Below are 20,420 nucleotides of genomic sequence, written 5' to 3'. Positions count from 1 at the left end.
CAGCAGCAAACGGGCTGGATAAAACGTTCCCAGTTCATTTTCTTGGAAAATGATGTTTTTTAAAAAAAGGAAGAAATTCCCCAATTATACGAAGTCCTGAGAAATAGTCACATCTGGCTCTGTTCTTGTATCGGAAGAGTTTTAAGAAATAAATAAATCAAATTTAGCGCCTCACGTACTGAAACTGTGACTGATGGAAAAGGTCACACTGATTTTCCAGGAACCATTGTGCTCTTCCCAGATGTTGCATTTCAGAAACAGCCAAATTATTAGCTGTCGCAGAAGGTCAGTGCTTCAATGACCTCCAGTCCTTTGGAGAAGGAAAAGCAAAAAAAAATTAATAAGAGCCCTGCCAGTGCCGCTTAATGAGAAGCTCATTTCCATTTCCCCCTTTCCAAAGGGTCACACTTCTTGCAATCGTCAAGGGAACCAGGAAGGAGAGGAAAAAAAGAGGAGATTCTCAATACTGGCCAAAGAATGTGGTAAGCCTGGTTCTTGAAGACACACTGGAGGAATTCAGCACCCGGCACCCTGTAAGTTCAGGGCCACTCTCAAGGAGAGAGAAAGCTATCTGGACCATCACAAGGAAAGGCCTTTTCCAGCAAGGTAGGTGGGCTGAAGAGTCAGACGGAGGTCAAGGTTGAGAGGCAAGCCATGGCAGGATACAAAAAGTCAATAGACAGGTGCAAGGAGACAAGCAGGTGGTATGAGTGGTTAGAACTAGGAAAAGGTCTCCATGGCCAGGAAGCCAAGTAACCACAGTGGGGGAGAGGAGGGGACAGGAGCAGCTAGTTCACTAGATCAGGTTCTCCAAACCCCAGCCCCGGGGCCTGATGCAGCCTGCAGCAAGCCTCTATCCGGCCCGCAGCCAGGCTCTGGCCCACTGAACTGAACACGACCACAGCTGTGCTCTAGTTGTGTCTGGAGGGTGTTCTGAGGGCTAGAGAGGTTCAATGAATGAACCCATTCATTCATTCATTCATTCGCTCATCTAAGTTCCATCTCTAATTTATTTATTTAAATTTTATATTTAAATATTTTTTTCCGGCCCTCGACACCATGCCAGATATTTGATGCGGCCCTCTGGCCAAAAAGTTTAGAGACCCCTGCACTAGATGAATTTGCCTCACAGAAACTTTGGTCATCTGTTTTAGGAAAGCATTGTCTGTGACTTCTGCTTGGACTAGTGGTCTGTAATAGACTCTTATTGTTTTTATTTTTCTCTTTTTAGTCTTACCCTGACACTTCATATATGACTAGCATGCTCAGATTCTGGGCAGGTATATATGTTCCTTACACACAGAGCAACTCCCTCTCCCTTCCAGTCAACTTCTGTTCCTTATAAACAAGATATACCCTTCCAGTTCTATATTCCACGCATGGGCCTCAGTATAGAAAAGCATACCTCAGGTGCCATCATCTCTTCCTGCAGCAGAGACTAGCTTGCTTTTGAAACAGTTTTAGTTCATATCCTGTGTGGCCAGGAAAACAAGCATGGCACATACCTTGTGGGCCACAACCATGGTTCACTCATACTTCCTGTTGGACATATTGCTTGGAGCTACAGATGTGCCAACAGCAATCTGTGGCATCTCCCAGATAATCCTAAATTCCCACCTGAAACTCCCTTGTTACCTGTTAATTTGTTAATTTGTTAATATGTTAGCTCACTGTTGTGGATGTGACTCCTAAAAGAGCAAACCCAGAATTACATGGATTTTGGAAAGAGTGGGAGGAGGGTTACAGTGAACCCTTGGTATCATGGATCTCAATTTAACAGACTTTGGAAACAATGTTTTGATGAAAACATCAATGTCTTTGATGTTTTATGCTTCATTAGCAACTAGTTATTTATGTTTTGTGCATGCACATCTCTGTTTACTTCAGTGTATTCAGATTTAATGTACTTTCGGCATTAAAGGTCACCCATTAGTTAATTCATAACCCAATTCTATCTTCCACCATGTTATAGTATGTAGCCAAGTCAACAGAGGATGCATGCTTGGGTGGGGTGACCAGACAGCCTGTAGGAGGTAGGTAGAAATATTTTTCACATTCCTCCTGGTAGGCTGCCTGATCAGCTATGGGTCTTCTCAGACATATGTCAGCCATTTTGAGAAAGGGGAGAAAAGGGGCAGGAAGGTTTAAAAAGAGGGGATAAGAGCCGGCATGCATAACCGCTACTGGATCCACCCTCTCCCTTCCTGACATGCTCCTGGTTCCTCCCCCAACATGCCATGTTGTGAGATGAAAAAGATTGAAAATCATTGTTGCATAATCTCTGTGGTCATGGCCAATGCCAGCATCAAGCGGATACAGCTGCTTGCATCACCCGGAGTCTGTCACTGCCTCTCTCTAGCCTACTCATGCCACAACTGTAATGAGTACTTAAAAAAATAATGGAGTAATTTCTACGAGCCAGCATGGGTTTGTCAGGAATAAGAATGCTTTCGTCCTCTGTATCAAAAATTTGAAGGGAACCTCAAGATGAGAAAACAAATCAAGGAGGCATGTGTAAGAATCATGGGAGACGTCAATTATCCTCACATCGACTGGGTCATTTCATGCTCTGGTCATGAAAAAGAGACCAGATTTCATGATATGCTCGATGACTGTGCCTTACAGCAGGTAGTCACAGAGCCATTCAGAGGACAGATGACTCTAAACTTGAAATTGTGTGGTATGCAGGATGTGGTAAGGGATGTAAATGTTACAGAACCATTGGGGAACAGTGACCATGCTGTGATCTGTGATTTTTGCCATGCGTGTCGGGGGAAGAGCGCCAAGCAAATCTGACATTAAAACTCTTGGCTTCCAAAGGGAGAACATCCCTCAAATTAGGGATTGTTAGAAGCTAGTCAGAAAGAAGCTAAAAGGGAGGGCAAAAAGAATCCAAGCCTCCCACATGATCTGGAATAGTGTGGAGATACCACTGAAAGAGATAAGGTGGTGGGGGAGGCAAAAGGAGTGGAGGAGGGTGATAAGAGGCAGCAACGGGCTGGAGGAGGACAGAACGGGACAGCGACAGGGATGGAGGGATGGGCTATTGGGTCCAAGAAGGGTCGTTTAGGCAGCACCAAATCCCTCTTCCCATGCCACCATATGGGTCCATGTGGACCTTCGCCAGCTATTTAGGTAGTGCAGGTCCAGGTAGACCCCCTTTTCATGTGCCACAGAGGCTTACCCCTGGAGCAAATGTTCCCTTACCCAGAAGAGAACCCACAACTGCCCCCCCCCGTAGGATGCAGTGGTAGCCCTTGGAGGGGGGAGGAGAATAGGACTGAGCTCTTAGACTAGACCTGAAGAAAAATTTCCCAACTGTCCAGCACTGTAATGGTCTACCTCATGCCGTTGTGGGCTCCCCCTCATTCAAGGTTTTCAAGCAGAAGCTGGATGACCACCTGTCAGGTATGCCATGGTTACCTGAGCTGAGCAGCAGGCTGGACTACATGATCTCCAAGGTGCCTAATAACTCTAGTACTGTATGATTCTACATTCTCAGATACCTCCAGAAATGTTTGCTGCTAGGAATTGCACAAGGTTCTCTGCCTTGAGTGCAAAGAATGGTCAAGTATCCATGAAAAATCCAAGATAAAATTCCTCAGCTAACTATGAACTGCCCAGGACAGGTGTTTTTTGTATCTTGTTTCTGGCGATGCAGCAGGCAAGACTCGAATGCCAACAAGTTCCTTCTTTATTTACAGTGTTATCCTTCCTTCACTCCTCTACCTCATCCTTCCTTTCTCCTTTCCACCAAGGCCCTCCAGGTAGAAACTTAAGAGCAACAAACTGAGAAAGGACTATAGCTACAAAGATACAACGCAGGTCTTGGGCAACTCACTGTTTCTGAGACTGAATTGTAAAATGAATTCAACTCCATCAACTGAACTGGCTAAATAAAATCAGTTACGTACTTCATTACAACAAGCCAGACAAAGGAATGTTCGGCCCGTTAATCCGTTATGCAATGATACTGAGGTGAGGGGGAATTCAGAAGATTGCAAGCCTGAAGATTTCCATATGACTCAGCTCCCATTGCCTCCTTTCGTACTCTGTGGACAGCATAACTCTTTTCCTCTCATTGTCCCACAGATCTAAATTTGCCATAGAGGACATTCATAGGAAAAAATTCAAGTCTCCAGGGCAAGATATCAGGCAAGATATCAGTGTCTTTCAAAGCCGCTTGCCCCCTATATGGCAGACAGCCTTGGAACCAATTGAGCAATCCAAGCAAAATTGCTTACGTTCATACAGCATCTAAATCCACATTTCTTGGTATGAAATTTAGGTTACTGCACTGCATGACTTTTTTTTTTTTTTTAAGCACAAAGTACACGCAGCAGGGTAAGTTATCGAAAGGAAAGAATTTCAGCTCTGCCCCACTGCTTTGATGAAGTCCTGGGAATATGCCACCTTGAGTGCCCTTAGCGGGGTAGAAAGGCGGGGTATAAATTCTAAATAAATAAATAAATATGCAGCACTGCTCAGGTGCAGAAGGTGGTCAGGTTTGAAGGAAGAGCATTGCAGATCAGAGACTGTTTCCAATCCAGCTAAGGCCAATGGTTCCACTGTCCGATATAAAGCTCCCAGATCTGCTGGCCTCCTTCTGTTTGGGGAACTGATTCCTGAAGGATGAGTCCAAGTTTTCCTTACGGGCTGCCAGGCTACCAGCGGTGAGCCTGACTTTAAATCTAAAATACTTGCCTGCTCTTGGGCGCAACTGACCTCTTAAAGTAAACACAGCACAGGAGGTTTGCCAGATGGCTCTGTTTGTTTATGTCTGTGCCACGCTAGAACCATGCTGATTAATGTGTCTGTGAAGACAGTTGTCATAACCTTGCCACATGAGTTTTCATAACCTTGCCATGCACTAAACCAATGTAACGCATGACTAATGGCTCTTGATAAAAACTAAGCTACTCAATATGTAAACATTTTGTTCCAAGCAGAAGAACTTATCAGAAGCATGCAGTGGATGGACTGAACAGGGAAATTACAGTCTCCCAGTGGCCACTTAACTACTGGCTTAAGTAGAGCAAATCAGCAGAACAAGCCTAACACCACCTATGTGCAATGTTTTTTTTTGCTTCTGTGAGTCAGGTTACTAGCAGTGTGTTAGCCCTGAGGGCCTAGCAGTGGCGTGACTAGGGTTTGTGTAACCCCTGCTAACTGGTTAAGAGGCGCTTTTTCAAGTGGGTGCTCCTCTTTTATTTAGCAGGGGGAGAGTAACTGGCCCACCTCACCTCAGCAGTGTCTTTTCTAGTGGCTATCTGCTGGTGTTGCATCTTTTTAGATTGTGAGCCCTTTTGCGAACAGGGAGCCATTAGATATTTGATTTTCTCTGTAAACCGCTTTGTGAACTTTTTGTTGAAAAGCGGTATATAAATTCTGTTGTTGTTGTTGATGTTGTTGTGTCATCCAATGGGGGAGGACAGCATGTCACCCCTATAATGGACCTTCTCCCATGCAGTGGGTGGGGTAATGCCCTGCGAAGTGGGCATGGTGATGTACCATCACCCCACTCCTGTTGGTCTTTTGGCTACAACATTTGATAGAAAGGAGATATTTCAACATAGTTTTTTTTCATTGCACTCTGCATGAAATTACACATTCTGTTGGCAACCTTCAGTCTCGAAAGACTATGGTATCGCGCTCTGAATGGTGGTTCTGGCACAGCATCTAGTGTGGCTGAAAAGGCCGATTTGGGAGTGACAATCCCTTCCACAAGTATAATGTGTCCCTGGTCTGTCTCCCTGGCTATGGGCCTTCCTTCTTTGCCTCTTTGCCTCAGTCTGTTGGCAAAGTGTCTCTTCAAACTGGGAAAGGCCATGCTGCACAGCCTGCCTCCAAGCAGAACGCTCAGAGGCCAAGGTTTCCCATCTGTTGAGGTTCAATCCTAAGGCTTTCAGATCACTCTTGTAGATATCCTTGTAGCACAGCTGTGGTCTACCCGTAGGGTGCTTTCCCTGCACAAGTTCTCCATAAAGGAGATCCTTTGGGATCCAAACATCGCCCATTCTCACGACATGACCAAGCCAAAGCAAACATCTCTGTTTCAGCAGTGTATACACGCTGGAGATACCAGCTCGTTCCAGGACTGTGTTGTTTGGAACTTTGTCCTGCCAGGTGATGCCGAGAATGTGTCGGAGGCAGCACATGTGGAAAGCATTCAGCTTCTTCTCCTGTTGTGTGAGAAGAGTCCATGACTCGCTGCAGTACAGAAGTGTACTCAAGATGCAAGCTCTGTACACCTGGATCTTGGTACGTTCCGTCAGCTTCTTGTTGGACCAGACTCTCTTTGCGAGTCTGGAAAACGTGGTAGCTGCTTTACCAATGTGTTTGTTTAGGTCTCAGTAGTGCAGCTAGAATGGTGCAAAATGGTAAATAGTGCAGGCTCTCGAATGTGAGTGTAAGCAGCCCCTCCCACTGAATGACTCCAAGGGCGAGAGGGAGAGGATGCTTACATTCAGGAGCCTGCACTACTTACCTGCTACTGCACTGCTTACTGCTTACTACTGCACAGCTCTAGATATGCTACTGCCTGGTCTCTCTGGGCTTCAGAAGAGGTCCTTATCTGCATTCCTTCACCATTGGAGGGGAAATTGGCAAACACACAGGACAGGACCTTTTCAGTTATTGCACCCAGGCTCTTTTCCATGGGAAATTCATTTGGTTCACCCATTCTTGGCTTCCCAGCAGTCCATGAAGACCTTCCTATTTTGGAAGGAATGGGACTTGGGAGTCAGCCTGATTTAGTATTGCTGGTTTGTTAGTTTTTAAATCTTTGCTCTTTCTTCTGGTTTCTATTATGAGATCTCACAGTTGTTTTGGTTTTTGTGTGTGTTGTTGCATTTTATTTATATTAAGCTTCTGTTAGCCATCTTGAGTGCTTTAAGTGTAGCCCAAAAACAAGTTATAAATTTTTTTAAAAAACAAACAAAAGCTGTTCTTTTTAAGAAAGACAAGGGATAAACAATCAAGTTCTGTACTTGAGATCAAGAGGCAAAGCTCAAAATAAAGTGAAAACAATCCTAACTAAAACTGCCTCTGACTAAAAGGAAATCACTTACAGGCTGCAATCCTAAACACATTTACTGGGAGTACATCCCACTGAGTTCAGTACGTTTGCTTCCAAGGGGGCATGTATAACACTGCATTCTCCTGGCACCATGAATAAAAATCTTCTTAGGAATTTATCCTGCCCTGTCTCATAGCTTCACTGATATCTCCCATCACACAATACATCTCTTTTATTTCATTTTTCTGGGAGATTAGCTCTTGAAGCCGTGATAGGCTGGCTTGAAATTAACAAATGCTCAAACTTCCTGTTCCCAAGACAGGTGAATGAAATGTACTAATGACCAAGGTGAGAGCTAAATGCAGTGGGGATCCCAGAAGGTTTCAATCAAGGCTAACCAGACAGTGATGGAACTCCAACACACATATGGGGAGGAGGGGACTATGTGTGATTTGTGTCCCAGAGCTCTGAATAGAATAGAGAATGTGACGGACTGATTCTTAGGGTAGCCTCAGTGTACACAGAAAGTTGACATTTGAAGAAAAATGGGGTTCCTTCATTTTTCTTTCATGAGAGGGAGTGCTTGATCATGAACATTCAACAGGTACTGTTTCTTAACCTGGAGTTGTAGTGAAGGGCTGTGATGTACTTGTACAATTTTTGCCTGACATTCACCAGAAACACCAAGCCTTTCTGGGGGGAAAGAAAAAGAGACATCAATGCAAAGAATGCATCTAAACAAACACTGGACTTGTAAAAGCTAAGCCTGCCTGAATCATCCCAGATGCATATGCCTGAATATTCAACTTTCAATGAACTTAGTCTCCTTAATAATAATAACTTTGAGGCACTTGAAGCCGGCAGACAAAAGGGGCAGGGATTTTAATGTCTTTTATCATTTTGAGTCATAAAACCATCAACGTGTTAGAACATAAGAACATAAGAACAGCCTCACTGGATCAGGCCATAGGCCCATCTAGTCCAGCTTCCTGTATCTCACAGCGGCCCACCAAATGCCCCAAGGAGCACACCAGATAACAAGAGACCTGCATCCTGGTGCCCTCCCTTGCATCTGGCATTCTGACATAACCCATTTCTAAAATCAGGAGGTTGCGCATACACATCATAGCTTGTACCCTGTAATGGATTTTTCCTCCAGAAACTTGCCCAATTCCCTTTTAAAGGCGTCCAGGCCAGACGCCATCACCACATCCTGTGGCAAGGAGTTCCACAGACCAACCGCACGCTGAGTAAAGAAATATTTTCTTTTGTCTGTCCTAACCCGCCCAACACTCAATTTGAGTGGATGTCCCCTGGTTCTGGTGTTATGTGAGAGTGTAAAGAGCATCTCCCTATCCACTCTGTCCATCCCCTGCATAATTTTGTATGTCTCAATCATGTCCCCCCTCAGGCGTCTCTTTTCTAGGCTGAAGAGGCCCAAACGCCGTAGCCTTTCCTCATAAGGAAGGTGCCCCAGCCCCGTAATCATCTTAGTCACAAGCAGTGTTGCAAGCAGCGGTTGTGCAGAGCACGGTGAATGTGAAAGTATTTCTTAATTATTATTATAATGGTTTATACATTCCCTGGGTTAACGATGCCAGTGGCTTCTTGCCCGAGACCTCACCTTAATTCCATTATTTCACTCATGCTGGAAAATGCCACATACCAGTCCCAGTTCAAGGCAGCCTTGGGTATGCAGAAGCCTTTTGATTTCCATGGCACCGCTTGCTGTTGGATGATGGTCACCTCTTTCCCTGTTGGCTACCTATAGCTGTGCCAGGACAAATGGCTTCCTGACTTTATTTTTTAAGGGCTGGTGCTCCTCACTGGTATGCCAGCTTGACCATGTCTCATGTCCTGGAACAGGGAATTGTGCAGCCAACTGGGCGAGGCATCATTTCAATGTCAGTCTAAAACTATAGTGGCCATGGAAGAAAAGGGTATATTTTATTCATGTACATTTCAAAGAAATTCCACCCAAAGCCATTTTGCCATGGTATTAATGCTGCAACCTATACAAGGAAATGTTTCTTGCGATACAAGGACATCTGCAAGAGGGATCTGAAGGCCTTAGGAGTGGACCTCAACAAGTGGGAAACCCTGGCCTCTGAGCGTTCTGCTAGGAGGCAGGCTGTGCAGCATGTTTCCCAGTTTGAAGAGACACTTGGCCAACAGTCTGAGGCAAAGAGGCAAAGAAGGAAGGCCCATAGCCAGGGAGACAGACCAGGGACAGACTGCACTTGCTCCCGGTGTGGAAGGGATTGTCACTCCCGAATTGGCCTTTTCAGCCACACTAGACGCTGTTCCAGAACAACCATTCACAGCGCAATACCATAGTCTTTCGAGACTGAAGGTTGCCAGCTTGACTTGATACAAGGAAAAACCACTGACTACAGCAGAATTTACTTCTGCGTAAATATACCTAGGATTGTGCTGTTAGTGTTGAGGTTCTTCCTGGCCTTGTTCCTGTGACTTATTATTTTATTCAAGGAGCTCAATGTTACTCTCTTTGCCTTCCACCCCCGCTTTTGTTGTCCCTGTTTTGCTTATTTATAAGTGCCTTGTTTTGATCTTTTGCATCCCTTCTTTTATTATTTTGTCCCTTAGCCCTTTAATAAGCATGTTTTTTAAAAACTTTCTGGTATAAATTCATTTGGGAGAAGAGCAGGTTGGCTATGACTTTATACCAGCGTTTCCCAAACTTTCAGTGGTCATCATGGTACCCTTCTCCCACTGCGTCCTGTTGCAGTGATGCCATGCCGCATTCCCCAGAGATCTCGTGAGAATAGTGTGAGATCTTGGCTCAGCCAGGATGGTGGAACCAAGAAGAAGGGAAAGCCATGGCATCCTCCACACCCCTGTGCATTTGCTGTGGTGCGCCAGTGTATCACGGCGCAAATTTCGGGAATCACTCTCTATACCATCAAGTTTCACTATGGAGTAATTTCTAGAAGAAAGGGAACATCCCCTTGGATTTAGGGGCTCCCTGTTCACAAAGAAGGGAGGCTTACCAAGGTGACCTCATTCTGCCCAGGTAACTTAGCCTGGACAATGGCAGGGAAACGGTTTTCCCCAGTTTGACCAGTTGAAAAGGAGAGAGCAATTTCTTTAGGCACTGTGCCAACTCTACCATCCACCTCCTCTCCTTTCGCTTCTTCACCACAGATGGTAATGCACATAGCTACTCAGTGGGTGGGTGTATAGCGAAGGGTTAAAAAAATAAGCAAATGATTCTTGTAACTCTATGGTCTTCTCTATGGTCTTTGCCTCTTGTGATGTCACTTCCAGCTTGTGGAGACTCTTCTGGGTTCTGTGGCTCTGGTTTTAGGGTAACTATCTGTAGGAATGAGTTTGGCAGAGCTGGCAGAGGAAGAAGGGTAGACAATTCATTACTACAGACAGTTGTCCAAGCCTCTGAACCCAGAATGCTTTTCAACCATTGTGCTCCAAACTCTTGTGGCACACCTGATCTGTTGTGCCGCAGAGCACACCAGTTGAAAATTATTGCTGCTATACATGTTGAATTAAATAGTCCCTGCCACTAGTTTACAATCTAACAGAAACAAGAAGTGGAAGGAATAAGCCATCTAACTCCATTCTCCACAATTTGTGGATTTGTCAAACTCTTCTCCTGCCTGGTATATTTTTGGTTTATTTTATGCTGTACTGGTAATGATGCTTGCAATAGCCTTGGATCCGTGTTCATAATTTCTCTTCGTATGCTACTCTTATCGGCCTTGTTTATATCTTGGGTACTGTGTTTTATTTAAAGCCAAATGAACATAGAGATGTTGCCAAGTTTTGAAATTCCTTAGTGTGGAAAAAAAACAAGCAGAGAACAGAACCTGTCATTGGCAACAGGAATTGCAGAAGAACAGGGACATGATTGAGACATACAAAATTATGCAGGGGATGGACAGAGTGGATAGGGAGATGCTCTTTACACTCTCACATAACACCAGAACCAGGGGACATCCACTAAAATTGAGTGTTGGGAGAAAAGAAAATATTTCTTTACTCAGCGTGTGGTTGGGCTTTGGAACTCCTTGCCACAGGATGTGGTGATGGCGACTGGCCTGGACGCCTTTAAAAGGGGATTGGACAAGTTTCTGGAGGAAAAATCCATTACGGGGTACAAGCCATGATGTGTATGCACAACCTCCTGATTTCAGAAATGGGCTATGTCAGATGCAAGGGAGGGCATCAGGATGCAGGTCTCTTGTTATCTGGTGTGCTCCCTGGGGCATTTGGTGGGCCGCTGTGAGATACAGGAAGCTGGACTAGATGGGCCTGTGGCCTGATCCAGTGGTGCTGTTCTTATGTTCTTAACAGTAAAACTGAAGACACAGGGCCAAGTGTGGAGATTTGGGTCTCTGGCCCTATGTAACTTTTTAAAAAATTAGGCCTAGCAGAAAGGAATAATAGCATTAAAAAAAACAAAACACTTTGCATTAATAATCCTGGTAATCATTACAACCAAGCTGGAAATGAGACAAAACCTGGAATCATTGTGGACCACATGCAACCCTTTCCCCCCGCCCCCTCTGCCTCCTCCTCCCGCCCCCGCAAGGACTTACTGGCTCTCAAACTCCCAGAGAGTTTGAGAACCACTGTATTAGAGATTTATTAGATTTATTATTTATAGAGAAGATTTGTGGGTTGCTGCTTTAGTTGCCGGCTGCAGCTGTGGGTGGTCTGTTCACTGCTCTCTCTGGTGGTCTGTGGGGAAGCATCTCCAGAGCGAGACCGCTTCCGCGGACTGACAGAGAGGGCAGAGAACACAATGCCCATAGCCACAGCCAACACTTCAGTGCCAGCTGTGGGCAGTCTGTTCTCCCCCCTCCCTCTGATGGTCTGTGGAAGAGCACTTGCTCAGTGAGATTCTGGGAGTGATAGAAGACCCCTTCTCAAGGTCTCGCAGAGAACCTGTGGTCCATGAACCACAGGTTGGGAACCAGTGCATTACATGAATCCTATAACATTGTTATATATATTATTGGGGAAGGGAGTTGTAAAATTCGTGCTTGCCACCTAGTAAAGGTACGGTTGTGGTGAAAGAACTGGGGGCCTATTGGCTCAGGTTCTCAGTCGCAATACCAACCAGCAAGGAAATTTGGCCACAGAGTTCAGAATTATAACCTTGGCGATTTCCATCACGGGCTCTGTGGCACTCCCTTCCATCTAACTTGCCTGTGGTGGCTCTCTAGCTTGGATGATCCATTCCACAAGGGTACCAGCTCCTCTGTTTTCAGTCTTTGTTTTGATGCTATTCTGCCAATAATTTTTCTACATGCTTTTCTGGCACTTGCAGACCTTAAAAGCCATCTGGTTTGGCTTGATTGGCCAAGTCCAGAGGGAGAAGATATTTTAAGTCTTTCATGCCACAAATATGTTGATGATGGTTCATGGGGATGAAACTCTAAAGCTTTCTTCTGAAACAGGGTTGATAAAACCAGCTGTGCAGCAATCCCACTTTGCTGTTTTCATATTTGTTTTTGAAAACAACAGGATTCAAGGATTTTAACCTGCTTGGTTGGTACTGAAAGATGCTATCAGATCTGACCACACTGTGGCCAAAAGTCTATCACAAAGCAATGGAGAATAACTAATTGAAAGTATTACAGAGCAAGTCTTGCTTTGTGGTGGCGCTCTCTCTCTCTCTCTCTCTCTCTCTCTCTCTCTCTCTCTCTCTCAAAGTCTTCCAGCACTAAATGGAATATGCTTATGCTTATATCCCCACTGTAAGGCAACTGTTACCCTGATCTCGTCTGATCTCGGAAGCTAAGCAGGGTCAGGCCTGGTTAGTACTTGGATGGGAGACCACCTGGGAATACCAGGTGCTGTAGGCTTATACCATAGTCTTTCAAGACTGAAGGTTGCCAACCAAAGGCACCCAGGGTCCCAAGATGGAGATTCTGGAAGTGGAACCTCTGCACCACTATGGTAAGCTTGTCAGAAGGAGGTGATGCTGTGCTGCTTTCTGCTATGCTTCAGTGCCCTCATCGCAGGTGGCTGCAGGGTGGTATTGCACTTACTTGCTCAGGAAGAGTGAGAAAACAGAAAAGACCAATAGGGATCCATCTTATACATAAAGCTGCTAATCCTGGCCTGGCTCCTTATTGCAAACAAATTGTGGTCCATACATGAACTGGGTTGGGCTCCCTATCTGACTAGGTGCACTCCTTCAGTTTAGCCATACCATAGAGTCAAAACTAACCCTCTTTTATCTATCCACTATATTTTACACTGACCTTGAACTTTATCCATTGCTACTCATCACTATGCTAGCTTTCATGAGTGCATTTCATATTTTGAAACAGGAGGTTCTGTTGCCGTCTGGGGGAGTCATAATTTTAGGGTGTTCATGATCTGAAAACCACTGCTTGGCAAAGGAATTCCCATTGCTTCCCATTACTCCCTATGAGGATCTCCCCCTGAGATCCAATGAGGGATCCATTACTTGCAGCTAGATAAGGCAAACTAGCAGGTCACATGTAAAAGGCCAGTTTCCATCATTACCATATTATCCATGCCAAGAGAAACCCCATCAGTTAAATTTTAGGATACTAAGAAATTAAGATATTAAGAAATTTGGATTACCTCTGTAATTTATGTATTCCAGTTTGTCATTAAAGGTACAGAGGAAGGGCATCTTATCATCAACCACTTTTGGTCAACAACCATCAGGCCAACTATTTTTGGTCACTGATGTTGTGGGTGGATTTTGTTTCTGTGGGAGAAGAACTAGAAGCCCTTCAAAGATTATTTTGAGCTGGACTGATCTATGAACCAATCCAAAAGAGATACAGGAGCTATGTGTTTGGGTTGAATGTCTTGTTTTTGCTTATCCCAAAGCACATTTCTGTGTCAGTAAGGTCTCCCTCAACATTGTGGCAAATAGCAACTTGAGGGTCATTTGGATTGGGGCTATGGAACAGTAGGAAGGTGTTAAACCCACTCTTTCTCTATGACATGGCTGTGATCCAAACCATGTGATCCAAACCCTGTAGGCTGCTTTTAGGCACATACACAACATTGCCAAGCGCTCCAAACACAGAACTCCCATGTCACATCTAATTGAACCCCATGATCCCCTAGAGAAAACTGCTTTCAACTAGTAAATAAACAATCTGTGGTAGAATAATATTTGAAGGGTTATGGCCGCAGTGCCTGTGATTTTGTTGCTATGCATCTAATGAAATGTAAGAAAAGCCTGAAGAGCAGAACAAACATTCTTAACATTGAATGACAACAGAACTCAAAATGGCTGCAGCTGTAAATTTCAGTTCCCTACAGCAGTGGTTCTCATGCATTTAGCATTGGGATGCACTTTTTAGAATGAGAATCTGTGGGGACCCACCGGAAGTGATGTCATGACTGGAAGTGACATCATCAAGCAGGAAAAATTTTTAACAATTCTAGGCTGAAATCCTACCCAGGAGTAAGTCCCATTGACTATCATTGTTAAAAGAATATACATAGTAGCTTGTTAAAAGTACAGGTCTGTAACATTTCCCCAAATGCAGTCACATACTATGGGAGCATCAAGTCTAAAATATTAAAAATAAAAGACCGAAATGAATGGTGGGCCACCTGAAATTGGCTTGCGACCCAGCTAGTGGGTCCCGACCCACAGTTTGAAAAACACTGCTCTACAGGGTTTCCCAGAAACACTTTCCTCCATATATCCACCCAGAGAAGACTTTGAGCCCTACTACTACAAGAGTGGCTGTCTTAAACCTGGCAAATAAGACTATCATCAGAAATTAAACAAGATTACCACTCATTTTGGCTTTTTTGCTCATACTGGACAGAAGACCATTTCCAGCTCCGTTAATTACTAGCCCAGGAGTCTCAAAGATTGTCAGGTTTTTTTTGTTGGGAAGTGAGGAGAGGCTCAGAAGGCAAAATAGGCGAATTAAAAATTAACAGCGAGACACAGTTTGACTCATTTGTGGTTACTGATTAACTTTATGCTAGAGGAGATGTGTGAATTTTTCTGCGCTGATGCAGAACACTTTACACACCCAGGCCACAAACTGTTGCTTCTAGGCTTGCCAGTTTTATCATTGGCCCTTTAACAGCAGCCGGTCGCAAACATTTAACAAGCGAAGCTTTGCCTGCCATGTGTGGAGATCAACGGATGGGGAAAGCTCACTGGTTTAATTTGTGCAGTCAGGCTGCTATGAAAGGCTATGAGCAGCACTGTGGTCCTGTGGCATCACTAGAACTTGTGTCACCTGGTGCAGGAAGCCAGTGTGTCACTTCCAGGATGGGCCTCCTCCCATGCAGTGGGCGGGTCAGTGGCCCAGGTGGTGGCATGGTGATGAACCATTGCCTGTCCCTCAGGTTTTTTGGCTATAACATTTGATAGACGAGAAATTTTTCAACGCGGTTTGTTCCATTGCATTTGGCATGAAACCACGCATCAAATGATATATATCATGATGGTATTATTCAGTTCAGTTCAGTTCAGTAAGACCTTTATTGGCATAAAATACAGAGAAAGAACAGAACAAGACAGCAATGTACAAAGACAACACAACATAAGCAAAAACATCAGTCACTGCCCAGAGTCCCAGGGCTCTGCCTGGCTATTACCCCAGATAAAAAGGAAGCAACATTATCCAGAGTCTCAGGATCAGGAGTGGAAAGGAGAGACTGAAGCATGGTTGAATCCTCCCAGCCCTGCATCCTAGCTAGCAATGGACCTAGAAATTTCTTGCGTGACACAACATGTAGCGATGGTATTATTCAAAAATACCAAGATTTTAAAATTTTGGCTAGTAGTGGTGTCACCGTGTGCATCACCCAGTGCAACCTGCACCCCACTAGCAATGCCACTGCTGTGGTGATTTTCAAGCAAGAGGACCAAGGATTTCAACTGTACTTCATATACCTACATGACACTCTCTTATTCCCAGTCAAACCACTGGTTTCAGTGATTTCAATGAAATTTACTTGTTTTGGCTTAAGAACCACATTTCTAACCTGTGCTTGCAACAATTAATTGGCATATGTCTGGAAAGGCCCTTTTCTAAACGAAAAAGTCATGGGAAATCAAATCAAGCATTCTGCAGAGCTTTCGAGAGACCCAGAAGTCAGCAGAGTGTCATTTATCCCATGAAAGGATTATTAATTGCAGGCTGTGGAATGTGGCACTGAGAGTTCTTGCGCAGAATTATATAATGGAAATCCTCTTGACTCTAAATGAACAAATCGGCATAAGTGCTGAGAAGCTGTCTTGGTTCCTATTTCTGCTACAGAGAATGAGAATTTGACGATTGACTTAAGGAGGTCCAGCAGTCTGTAGATGAAAACCAATGGCATTTATGTCAACATATGGTGAACATGAGTGCCACAGCATGTTTGCATTTGGTCCACTAGAGGTAAGTGCTGAGTGGTACAAAAGAACTAGGTGGTAACATAGCAACCCAACCCTATGGATCTACACAAACTTCTTTGGCACTGCCACTGGAGTGCCACAAGTCATTATGCCAATGGCTTCAATAAAGTCTCATGGCTCTCAGAATCCGTTCACTTTCACAGAGAATGCTAAAAAAAACGAACTCAGGTTTATCAAGTTTTTCCAGGAAAGCTTAGAAAAAAACCAAATGTATCAAACACATATCCCTTTCAAACAAATTTCTTCTTGAGAAGTGTGGGGGGGGGGGGAGAATAACTTACAACAGAAAAGGCTTGCTTGAGATTTAAAAAACAATAAAACACAAGGCCGGTTTATGAAAGGCTGGTTCCGACATTCATGTGCATTACCCAACAATCCGTAAAGCACAGGTAGATATGGTTTGATTCCACTGAGAAAGTCACTAAGAAAGTTGCTCTGTCATTAATCTGTGGAACTCCTTGCCACAGGATGTGGTGATGGCGTCTGGTCTAGATGCCTTTAAAAGGGGATTGGACAAATTTATGGAGGAAAAGTTCATCACGGGTTACAAGCAATGATGGGTTGGTGCAACCTCCTGATTTTAGAAGTTGGCTGCCTCAGAATGCCAGATACAAGGGAAGGCACCAGGATGCAGGTCTCTTGTTGTCTTATGTGCTGCCTGAGGCATCTGGTTGGCCACTATGAGATACAGGAAGCTGGGCTAGATGGGCCCTTGGCATGATCTAGCAGAACTCTTCTTATGTTTGATCTATGATGGCTTAGTCACACATACATGCGACACTGCGACCACCACGGAAAGCAGACGCATGCATGAACCGGCTCTAATGAACAAACAAGTGGCAGAGGTTCAGGAAATGGCTATGCATATGTGCTTGTAAGCTGAGTGTAAATTAAAAGTTTTGCATGTATACAACCTGACAAGGATACTTACTTCTCCCTGTTACCCCAGGCCATACAACAGAACAAGAAGTTGGCCTCCATGTTGAGATGCAAATTTTTGTTATTTCTTTTAGCTTTCTAAACATTTCCTGTTTATTCACCATGACATTTCTGGAAAGGAAGTTGCCATTTCCCACTTGGCACAGATGAGATATTTTCAAAGTAAATTTGTAGCTTTAATTGTCACTTTCAAAACTTGGTTGGAATTGATTTCACTTTTTAAAGCAACTAACAAACACAGTTGCTTGGATGTCATAACTTTCAGAGGAATAGTTGTGTTACAGTCCAATATCAAGCTGCCCGTTCCACCGGGACTGCTGCAGCGCCAAAACAGCTGCCTCGGTATCCTGGGCACAACAGGGCAGCCGCTGGCAGCTCCTCGGGGGAAGGGGACTTTCATCCCCTTTCCCCAGGGAAGGAACGTAGCCTTGCAATGGGGCTACTTGATTCTGTGACAGCCCTTGGGCTGCCAAAGAATCAAGAGCCTCTGTGTCGGGCCGCGCAATCCGACATGGAGCTCAGGATCTGGTGGAGCTGAGCTTCACTGGTCCCGCCTCCCTTCCGCCCCGCTCCCTCCCCTGACATGCCTCCTCCTCGCCCTCTCCCTGCCTTCCCCACCCCAGAAGCCTCCTCCCCGCCTCCCCCCACACTCCCACCTATCTCTCCACTGCCAGGCGGTTTGGGCAACCTAGAGCAGTGTTCCACGGGCGCTAAGGACTTGCTTTATGGCACGTTTGCTACAGTGCACACTGTTTAGGATTGGGCCCTTAGTCTGCTTCAGCAAAAGTGACAGAGCTGTGTCACACCTTAAAGACTAACTAATTTATTCAGCAGAAGCTTTTGTGGACTAGAGCCTACCTGGTGTGCATCTAATGTCTGCATTTGGGCTCTAATCCACAAAAGTTCAGGCCAGAGGCATAGCTAGAGGGGGGTGTAAAGCACAAAGTTTTGTAGGCACCTGAAGGCACCATGCAAGCAGCCTCTCCCCTTCAGAGCTGGATCCTGCAAAACTTAGTGCTTTGCATCCCTTCTAGCTATGCCACTGATTCAGGCTGCAATAAATAGTATTTAAAGAGTCACAAGACTCTTTGTTGTTCACAAATAATGCTGTGCTGTTTTGACCAGCTGACTATCAAACAACAATCACGAAATGCTTTTGGTTGTTATTAGTTGATTGAACTGTAGCATTACATATAAAAACCAAGTTTCATATTGCAGGCGGCCTGCCATCAGGGTGTGTTGTATATTAGGCAGTAGAAAATCGAAAACACCAAATGAGAGAAAATCTGTCCAACTGAAGAATGATAATGGTGACATATTAACAACAGAGTTGCAGATACAGTACAAGGTCAAGTACAGTAGACTGACAGAAGCAGGATCAAATGTTATATAAAGGGAGCATCTGCATTCTAATAAAATATGTGAAGGAAAACACCTAATTACAAAAGAACCACAAATACTTTACAATCACAGGAAATTGTGTAGATCAGTAGTTTCCAAACTTTTTAGCACCAGGACCCACTTTTTAGAATAACATTCTATCGGGACCCACCTAGTTTTACTAATTGTTTAAAAAAATTCTCCTGACCAGCTGCTCCAGCCTCTGTCTTTATCCCTTTACTACAATGGGAGGCATGGCCCATCTTCTGCAGCAGTTATTGAGTTCCATGTACATTGGCTTGGGACTTTTGCTCCCCTTTGTGTGGCATTTGATCTGGGGCATGTTTGCCTTCTCTGAAGTAAACACACATTCTGCTCAGTTTTCCTATCAATGGGGCTCAGTATATTTTTGAGGCACCCTGCAAAACTTAGTGCTGTGCTCCCCCAGTAGCTACGTGAGTGGACATTTCATTCCTCCAGCCTGCCCTTCAAAGTGGACTGAGGCCTGTTTGCCTATTCACGTGCATGTGCAGCTCAGTTTCACCTTCCATAGGGCTCAATGCATTTAACTTGTCAGTTTCAGATTCACGACCCACCAACAATCAGGTCATGGCCCACTGACGGGTCCAGACCTACAGTTTGGCAAACACTGGCTATAATTCAACTGTCAGCTAGTGCATTGCATGAAGATGTCTTGAGCACAAAGGAGACTGCTTGAAACAATTCTGATCAGGGTCCATGAGAAGGACCATAAAAAAGAAGGTAGTAAAGGGTTAAGCATTCCTCCCTCCTAGTCTAATCTTCTCCAGTCTAACCTCACCCTACTACTTTTCTTTTTTTTTAAGGCTTGCCTCCACACTCTGTTAAACTCATTGACATGTAATGTGGAGTCCGACTCTCCGTGGTTTTATTGTGCTGTCTGCAGGATGAAATGACTGACTTGGCAAGAAGTTAGCAGTCGTAGTTATCTGAATGGCTGAAGTAGTAAAATTATGGGTGGTCATGTTGCTCCGCTGGAAGAAAGAACCCACAATCCGATTTAGGCTTATCCTAATGCCTTCATTAGGACCAACCCCAAAGTAACAAAATATCAAGCAGTCAGCTTTCGAGTAAAAGGCAGGCTGCCTTATTTTCAGTTGAATCTGAAACAGTGTTTAAAGCATTTTTACCTTATTGCAAACCTTATTATATTTAGTACTATGTGGTTACATGCTCTTTACTTTTTTTGCAGTTTCCTTTCAACATTCACCCACTTTTCTTTGCCCCTCCAGTGCCCCATGATGCCCCTCAGATCACATTTTCTGGCTGTGGGCCTCTCTTGCTATGGCAACATCCCCTTCTATTCATTGCTAGCTCTTAGAGATAAGTTGGTCACGTAGAATCCCAGAAGTACAGCATATGCTGTTCCCTTTTTAAGCCCAAGGCTCTTTCTGGGCCACTAATTACCTGTTCATAAAGGAGATAAAGGGGTCCTCCTAGGAAATTTCAATCACCTGTTCTACTGAGTATGGGAACAAAGAGTTTGTTCTCCTTCCCTCTTATCCCCGCCCCACCTCTTTCTTGCCAGCTGCTACAAGGAAAGCAGCAAAAATTATAAGACGTGGTTTAGTTGGTAGACTGGCTGTAGATGACTATTTCCAGTGCTTTTTTTGTAAATAAAAAGGTGCAGGAACTCAC

General features: G+C 44.5%; 1 pseudogene; it reads left to right on the top strand.

Moving 5' to 3' along the window:
* The first annotated feature begins 12,738 nt into the window (after positions 1-12,738).
* Positions 12,739-12,867, top strand: LOC136642811 (5S ribosomal RNA; annotated as a pseudogene).
* Positions 12,868-20,420: the final 7,553 nt, after the last annotated feature.

Source organism: Tiliqua scincoides, chromosome 2 (assembly GCF_035046505.1).
Source record: "Tiliqua scincoides isolate rTilSci1 chromosome 2, rTilSci1.hap2, whole genome shotgun sequence".
NCBI lineage: Eukaryota > Metazoa > Chordata > Lepidosauria > Squamata > Scincidae > Tiliqua > Tiliqua scincoides.
The sequence above is the reverse complement of the archived record's forward strand: the minus strand, read 5'-3'. Positions and strand labels throughout refer to the sequence as shown.